Source organism: Lonchura striata, chromosome 19, assembly GCF_050655825.1.
Source record: "Lonchura striata isolate lonStrDom1 chromosome 19, ASM5065582v1, whole genome shotgun sequence".
NCBI classification, from domain to species: domain Eukaryota; kingdom Metazoa; phylum Chordata; class Aves; order Passeriformes; family Estrildidae; genus Lonchura; species Lonchura striata.
Window position 1 is genome coordinate 7,092,858 of NC_140721.1, and position 8,231 is coordinate 7,101,088.

Below are 8,231 nucleotides of genomic sequence, written 5' to 3' on the forward strand. Positions count from 1 at the left end.
TCATGCAAGCTGGTAGGCAAAAACTTGGAGGATAATGCTCTTGAAAGATGAGGTCACACTTTTCCATCAAAGCACAGTTTTTGATGAGTCCTTTTTCATCTGTAATTATTGCATGACTTCTTCCAGTGCAGCTCCTGTGACTTCTCAGGCTGATGGGAGTCTGGTCTGAGCAGTTCCACCTTCTCCCCTTCTCCTGCTGCACCCCTGCCTCCAGTCAGCACTAGGGCTCAAACACACACAGCGGGTGCTGACTGAGAAGAAACCTCTTTGCTCCCTAAATTTCCTTTCTGGGCTCTGGGAGCTGACATCCCTCTTTCGTTCTGCCTTGTTTGGATCTTGCTGATGTCACTTTACCTCGTCCTGCTGCAGGCTCCTCACACCTGCAGATGGGGCAGGAGCTGTGGGGAGGATGGAAAGCAGGACCACCCCAGCATGGATGAGGTTGAGCCAGGCTTTATCATGAGGAGAGGTTTAGTTTGGATTGCAATTTTGACGCAAATCACTTGCTTGCTCTTACTTATCTTGAGCAACTTGGGTTACTTTTTTTGGAGGAAGCTAAACCAGAGGTTCTGCTTGGAATTCAGCCCAAATTCCCTTTGGTTCCTGGTGGGACCAAACCAGGGTGCAGCTGTGATGCCCTGCAGCACCAAACAGTGAAGCAGCACCAGGGTGCTCCCAACCACCAGAGCTCTGGAGACCCTCAGAAGTGGTTTGTGGCTGTGCAAAGCCCCAGGTTCCATCTGACCCTGGGTGCCTTCAGGCTTCTTGCAGTTCTGCTCCTTCCTTGTTGCTGCACTTTTATCTTGGTTCAAAACCCATTTCTTACTTTCTTTTTTCTATCTGTTACCCCAGAATTATGGCACTTCAAGGGCAGCACAGCTGAGGAGCCTGTTGCAGATTGCTTGAGGAGATCTTTGGATAGGAGTATGCCACAAATCTGGCTGTACCTTGGACCCTTGGACCATCATGCAAGACAATTTGGGGTTGTCGTGCTTCCCCTTCTATAAAGGGGAAAGACAAATGTTCAGATAAGCATCATAAAAATATTCAAGATCCAAAACAAGCTTGTATCAACCCCAATTTCATTTCAATCTCCACTTTCATAGGGGGGACACAGGGCTGTGCTCATGGGGTTTGGAGACAGATTCAAATAACTAAAGGGAACAAAGAGCTCTGATTAATTCCACAAAACAGATTTTCACCAGGCATCATTAAAACAATCAGCTGGGAAGTGAACTTGCATAAACCCTGGACAGTTGCTCCTCAGTGTCAGCCCTTTCACAAACTATTTGGATGGGAAAAAACAAAGAAGCAGGGTAGAATTGATAATGTATTTTATTAACTCTTGAAAGTTTAATCCCATAAACCTTTCTGAAACCTTGTGAAAGGGGAGAGCAGTCTTTGAAATAGACTGCAGAGAAAGGTTCTCATCATGAGTTCCCCCAGTTTGTTGTTCTGCTTAGAGGCAGGATTGTTGTTACAAACTTTTGTCTGACCTGTCTAAACTCTGTAGGTAGCCTCAAGTCCAAAACTAGCCTTAGATTTATGTATTTTCCCCCCTAACCTAAATCTTTCTGTCTGCAAATTAAGCCAATTTCATCCTTTGCATCCTCTCTGTAATGACGTTAGCACAGTGGAAGCCTGTTCAGTTTTCTTTTTTCAATATTCTTTTTCAACTTTTCCTCCCAGTAATCTTTTCTCCACTCCTAATTTTTCTTGCTCTCTTTAGGATTACCTTAAATTTGTGCATATTTTGTTTTTAAACATCGTATGCCAACTTGGATGCAAAATTCCAGCACCAACAAAATTGGAATAATTATTTCAGAGGTTGGTTGTCTGTAAAAAGCCAAACAAACCAACCCCCCCCGCCCCCCTGTGATTCAGCAGCACTGAAGGTTATGCATGTTTCTAGGCAATGTGGGTAGAAGTTTATTCCAGATCTCTCTTCCTTAATAACTGCTTGTTTCTGATCCCCCTGTAGCTTCTTCTGTCTATCCCAGAAAGTTCCTTAGATCTGATTCCCTCTGCCTCTGTTACCTTGGTAATGTGCCAGCAGGGGTTATCTGAGGACATACCTTGAATTTTCACGAATGTTAACGAGCTGTAGGCTGTCTGGAGCCTCCTTTTTCTATTTGAAAACAATGCCAAAAGCATTTAATATTTTCATCAATGACCTGGGTGATGGCACTGAGTACAGCAAATCCATGCTCTTCCCAGCAGGGTCCATGCACAGGATGAGAGGCAATGGACATGCTGGAACACAGGAAAGCCCCTTTAAACTTTTGGACTGTGAACATGATCAGATATCAGAACAGCTTGGTCAGATAGATTGTGGAGCTCCCAAATATTGCTGGAGGTATCCCAACGCCAGCTGGATTTGGCCCTGGGAATCCTGATGCTGCTCTGAGCAGGTTTGGTCGGGACGATCCCCTGTGGTGCTTTCCCTCTGCAAAGCCCTGAGATGCTGATGTTACACGTGTCAGCACTGCTAGCACAGCCCAGGGGACACTGCCCTTGCTCTGGGGTGACACCTGATCCATCCGTACTGCACTTTGGACACCAGATCTTCTCCTAAGCAGCTACAGCCTGACCAATTACTCCTTGACTTTTACTTTCTTCTAACATGGAACAACCTGCACTGATCTTTATTTCCTTCTCATTGGCTTTCTAGCTCCCCTTCAGTTTAAATCTGTTCTGAATTCTATCCCAGTCCTCCAAACTCCACATAAGCTGCCTTAGCTTATAGCCCATCATCCAAAAAAATTGTATCTTCTCTGTTTCACCCTGCAAAATATTAATATTGAACAGTATCTGACCCTGGGACAGTCTCATCCTCCTCCTTTTCCTTCTCCCTTGTCATCTTGAAATGATTTTATCAATGATAATTCATGTTGGACATGTTCTAACTGTACTCAGGGGCACTGGTCTTTAACCTGCCTGCAGCTACAGAGAAAGTTCTGCACCTTTGGGGCTCACCTCATTTCCTCCTCAGTCTGTTTGAATTCAGGTGGTCACCAGCAGGATATCCATGAGCCACATCTCTCTGAGCCAACCTGTGACAACGCTCGTGCCCAAGGAGAAGGGATTTCCCACTGTGGATGGGCAAAAACCAGCTTCACTCCAGCTGGGTTATATGCAAGAGTAAATCCACTTGGATTCCTGGAGGGGAGCCCATGGCTTGTATCAGAAAATCTCAAAAATCCCATGGATTGTGAATCCAGTTCCCTGTGGTGGAGGAACACTCCTGGGATGCTGGTGCTGTGTACATCTGTCTGTCCAGCTGCAGCAGCTGAGGGCCCTGCCCTGCTGTGGAGCCCTTTCCAAATGCAAGAGTTTGGGGGCTATAGGAAGGATCCAGAATATGAATCCTTGAAGCACACATGGGACAGTATTTGAAACTGTTTCCTGACATGCAAATCTGGGAAGTTTTATCAGAGTTATGGAGTTTGGGGGATCCTCACGTGTATTGACCTCACTTTGGCTGCTTGGATGTGGTGTATATTCAAGGAGGCTCCTTTCTGCAGGACTTCAGCAGGGATTCTGTGGCACTTAAGATCCTCTCTCCTTTGATTCAGCCCCTGCAAGCATCTGTCCAGCCCCACTGGTTGTAAAGCAGGAGCCCAGGAATGCTAACTCAGGTATTTAGGGTCAAGCATGGTACTGCCTCCTTGACTCCTTATCTGGTGAACTGTTGCCATTTGTTAATGTACCTTTCAGTTTAAATAATTGTTTAATGTGCCTGTTGACCTGAGAAACATAATTTTTTTGCAAAATATACGAGCAAGCTTGTGTTTGGTCAGCTGCTTCAGCAGGAATACAGATCTCTGATGCCGGGCAAGGCAAAATCTTTTTTATAATGATTAAAAGACAGCAGCTGTCCTTTCCTGGGGTAAGAGGACTTATGTAAAAGTGAGGGGAGATCCAAACAACCTTGTCCCTTTAAGGTTTGGAAGCTGCAGGTACAACCACAGCTGTAATGAGAAGAAAAGTTCATGACCAGAGAGTAGGGTGGGATGGGGAGAGGCTTCCTCAAACAGGCCAGAAAGAGATAAATCTCCATTAATTTCCTGGTAAGCCAGTGCCTTTAAGATATCAATGTAAAAAGGATGCAGATTAAATAGCAGCCAGAAAGGGTTGGTTTTTTTTTTTTTTTTTTTTTTTTTTTTTTTTTTTTTTTTTTTGCGGGGGGGGGGGTTTAAATTTTTTTTTTTTTAGAACAGGCATTAGCTAGTTCCAGCAAGGATCTCAACCAGGCTGAGAGTGCAATGGCTGTGACAGAACTTAATGCTTGGAAAAATAATACTGGTGTGAACCAAGTGCTGAAGCAGTACAAGTATCCGTATTTTGTCTGGAATTGCAAAAAGCCTTATGGAAATACCAGTGATTTCTTTTTAAATTGGTGTTACAGTTCACCCAGGTTTGTACAAACAGATAATGCTGAAATACTGTGTATTACTGCTCTGGAAAAGGTGGGAAAATCCAGTTTTGTTCCAAGGTGGAACACATATGTGGCAGTGTGGGCAGGCCCCTGAGGCTGTCACAGCCTGGCTGCTGGCAGTGACCCCAGTGTCCTCTCTGCTGTGGCACCAAATGCCACCAGGTTTTACCTTCCCACACCGAGCTGCAGCCACCAGCTGAGGGCTCTGGCCAGGACCCCTCTCCCCATGGTGAATGTGAGCTTTTTCACCTGCATTTTTACATTAAACTGCAGCCTCATGAGTCCATGTGAAATCTTTTCATGTTTGCCAAATTCAAAAAATCCTGATTTGTCGAACACTGTAATGTCAGAATCTGAGGTATTGATGATTTTGAGATTGTAGAAAGTCTCTGTCTGTCAGCCCCACTGCCAAAGTAGAAGCCATAATTGGTCTGTGCTGGTTTCCAGGTTGTTTATTCTGTTTATCTCTCACATGTTCTGCTGCCCTGCCCAGCTCTGTCCTGCAGGGCAGCGTGTGGGGCTCTGCCCTCAGTGGGATGTGACAAACATTAAATACCAGAAACTCCCTGGGCTGGATTTACAATAACGTGCCAATATCTGTCACCTACGTTGGACAGTGTGTCCCCAGCCTGAACCAACAGAAAAATGCCAACACCACAGTGAGACGTGGAGGGCATGAAGAAGGAGAAAAAGGACAAGGCACACCCAATTTCCTCCATCTTGTCCCCTTTGAACCCATAATCTAGAATCCTAAAATTTTACTTTTGCACCCATGCCACACTTAATTATGACTTCTATCAAACACTCAGAGCTGGTAATTCATCCTGTGAGATTGAAAACTCTTTTCCATGGGCAGAGATCACAGCCAGTGTCTCTGGGGCTCTGTCCAGGGGGGTTCCTGACCCCTGCCAGGGTCCCAGACCTGCCAGAGGGATTCCCTGGATTCCCACAGCTCCAATGCCTTCGAGCTGCTGCTGAAGACAACTGGCAAGTATTTAATGCTCCGTGTTTGAAACCTCTGTCTTAGCTCCAGTGTTTCTGTCCCTTGGGAGAACAACGACGGGGAGGCACCAGGAGCTGTCCCAGTCCTGGAGCTCCCCCAGCCCCACAGGTTCATTAGCAGGGGGTTGTTAATTTGTTAATGCCCCAGGGCAGCTGCTGGGGAGGATGAGGAGGGCTCATCCCAGGGCTGCTCCATCTCCTGCCCTGGCCCTGCTGTCCTTGCTCTGCACAGCCCAGGTGGAGCTGAGGCCTTGGCGTGCCAAGGGAAGCTGGTTTTTCCAAGGAGGATTTTAATTAGGGGGATGGAGGCCCTGGAACAGCCCTGGGGTTGTGCCTGGAGAACGGGTTCTTTGGAGAGGAGGGATGGGAAGGCTGTGGGGGTTTTGTTGTTTTGTCTTCCCTTGGCTGTGAATGACTTTCAGTGCCCTGTTTAGTCAGCTGTGGCTGATTACATAAAGTAACCCCTTGGCTTTTCATATAACACAGAAAGCTTATCACCTTTTCCAGCCACTACAACACTCATTAAAGTCCCTGGAAAAACAAGCACCTGCTTTTACTGCTAGAGATCTCCTGCATTTTGTGCTTGCTGCAATGGGTGAAGCCCTGGGGTCCTGGGCAGTGTGTCCTTATGCATGCCCAGGCTGCCTGGCCGTGTACCTGGATGAAGAAGGGAAAAAAAAAAATCCTTATTTATATTCCACATGGATCCCTTTAGTTATGTTTAAATCTCCAGGTAAAAACAATGCAAAAAAAAAAAAAAAAAAAACAACAAAAAAAAAACAAAACAAAAAAAAAAACCAAAAAAACCAACAAAACCAAAAACAAAAAGGAGCTGAGCTCCCAAAGCCCTGCTGTCATTTGTTTTCCATGTTAGGACTGGGAGGGAAAGAAGAGGCCTGGGCCAGTTCAGCTGCTGTGGGTGTTGGTGGCATTTTGTGGCAGGGCTGGTGTGAGGAACAGATTTTTGGTGCTTTTGTTGCATTCAGTGTAGCGAGGGACAGACCAGAGGCCACTTCAGATGATGTGCTGGGTCTGAACGACTTCCTTGAAGAGGTCACCCCTCCTCTCATGACCATGTTGGTGGCTAAATTCACCAAATAACTCGGGAACATGGAATGTGTCCAGTCATTCAAAACTCCTATGGTATCACTCAGTGCTCCATGCAAGTACCAAGGCATATTTCTAGAACTCTGGGTTAAAAATAAAGCCCCAGCACTGTGTAGGAGCATGGGGGGCTCTGAGGAAGTGCCCCTCAGCCTTCTCTGTGACCTCCCACCAGCCCTGCTGGTTCCCCGTGGGCAGAAAGGGGCAGGAATGGATTTGGGAACAGCTGATGGAGAAGTGGCCGAGGCAGAGCTTCAGCTGCTCTCACCAAGACAAGAGCAGATGTTCCCAATAAAACCCTGACTCCTCAGATGTGGGTGCCTGGCTGATAGCAAACAGCAGGAGGGCCCTGTGCTATTAGACCACAATGAAGGCTGGGCTGGATTCTCTTGTGTCTCATAAACACTTGAGTTTGGTGGAGCCCTCGAGTGCATCTTCGTCCTTTACCCAGCTGCCTGCGCTGTGAAACCCACAGCAACTTCATATCTTTGAAACCTCTCCCACTCTGTCAGGCTTGGCTGAAGTTTGCATGTGGTTATTAGAGCAGAGGACAGGCAAGTGCATGTTTTATTGTTCTCCATCCCCCCCCAGTGTGCTTTTTCATGTGTGTGCATATATCCTGCCACTCCCAAATCAATTTGCTGTTGAATCCTTGATTTAGTGTAATTTATCTGGCACCGTTGGGAAGTTGGAGGTTTTCTTTTCTTTTTCTTCTGAGTTGTTTCCATCTACTGTTTTACAAATATTCTGTTGCTCAATAACGGGAAGTGGAAAATGAAATCCCAAGATCATCTTTTAAAGGATGTTAATGACCATGAATGTAACCAATATTGTTAATAACAGTCCAGACAGAGATGGAAGACCATTCCCTTCTTTTGAGTAAGGGCCAACACAGCTTTCTGATTATCCCTGCTAGAGAGGGATCTGGATATTAAAGGATAAGTTATGCTAAGTATTTCCTTCTTAGACTCCTTATTTATGCCTACTGGTTTTTGTCATCTTTAAAGGTGTTGTTTAGCCTGGTTTGAATTACTTTAAACCAAAACGCTTTAAAAGACAGCTCTTGAAGCCATGGAGATGTTTGCTAAACCCTTTTATTAAAGGGATGGTGGTTTTCATCTTAAAACAACATTTGGAAACAAAAGTAAGAATTACTCTTAATTTGAAGAGTGAAAGGGAGGGATGAAGACTTCAGATTTCAGAAAGCTCTTGGTGGAAGGGGTAGCATGTGTTTGGTTTTCTTGTGCTTTTCTGAGTTCAACATTGGGAGGCTCAACAATGATGTACCGTGTCATGGATCCCAGCATGGAATTCTTAGGGGGAAAGAGAAAAAAGGATTGTTTCCTTTTCATAAAGCAAAAACCAGTAGAACCCCCCATATTTTACCCCTGGAGCAATGAGAAGATAAGGAAGTATTGGGCAGGGGGAGAAACAAAGCCCGTTGGCTGAAGACTCTCTTGCCTCCAGGTTTCCCTCAGCTCCACCTCTTTCCTTTGTCCCTGTATTCCTCAGTCTCCTCCTCCAGCCTAGCTGCCTCTTAACCTCATTAATACTTTGCTTTGATGGTCTTAAGTTCTTGACAATTTATTCCAGATGTTTGCTACTTTGAGTGAAATAGATTTCCCAAATTTCCTGTTTACTCTTAATGTCTTTTGTCTTTTTCTTCTTTGAAAGTGTGACATTTTTT